The sequence below is a fragment of the Penaeus monodon genome, chromosome 25 (assembly GCF_015228065.2).
Source record: "Penaeus monodon isolate SGIC_2016 chromosome 25, NSTDA_Pmon_1, whole genome shotgun sequence".
NCBI classification, from domain to species: Eukaryota; Metazoa; Arthropoda; class Malacostraca; order Decapoda; family Penaeidae; genus Penaeus; species Penaeus monodon.
The window spans coordinates 40,014,600-40,015,239 of NC_051410.1; positions in this window are offsets into that span (position 1 = coordinate 40,014,600).

The window sequence follows — 640 nt, forward strand, 5'->3', positions numbered from 1 at the left end:
ACTGATCAATATCACATCATTATCAAAAATTTACCTCCAATAACCTTTCTTTGGCAAAGTTGACAAAAACATGTATGACATCACATCGTTGAAGGTTATGTCTACTGGCATTTAACTTTTTTTTATTTATTTTGTAAAAATGATATTAATGTTGATTAGGAAAAGAAACCAAAATAATATTGGTAATGTGAATAACCATCAATTAGTTAATTGTTATAGTTATATATTTATATGTCATAAATTATGCAGAATACTAACACCGAGATTAAAAATTGAAAGAACGCAGAATATTGAAATTAAATGGTGCTAAAATGCAGAATATTGGTATTAAATAGATTGATGCTAACGAAGTAGAATGACCCTCTCAAGAGACCGGGCCCATAACCTAATATTCTCTATTTTATAACATTATCACTTCATCTATTAAACTATTATTGATGTTGCCATGGTTACTGAAACAACTTGCAAACAAACAACTAATTTTATTGTGTTAACAGCACTTTATCTGGAGGGTTTATTCATATTTTCCTTATACTTTTATACGATATACTTTAAGCTTTATTTGCAAGCAGAAATATTAATAATGCGCAGTTAATGGATTCTTGCTATACAGTCATATTCTGTACTATCACAGTCATTC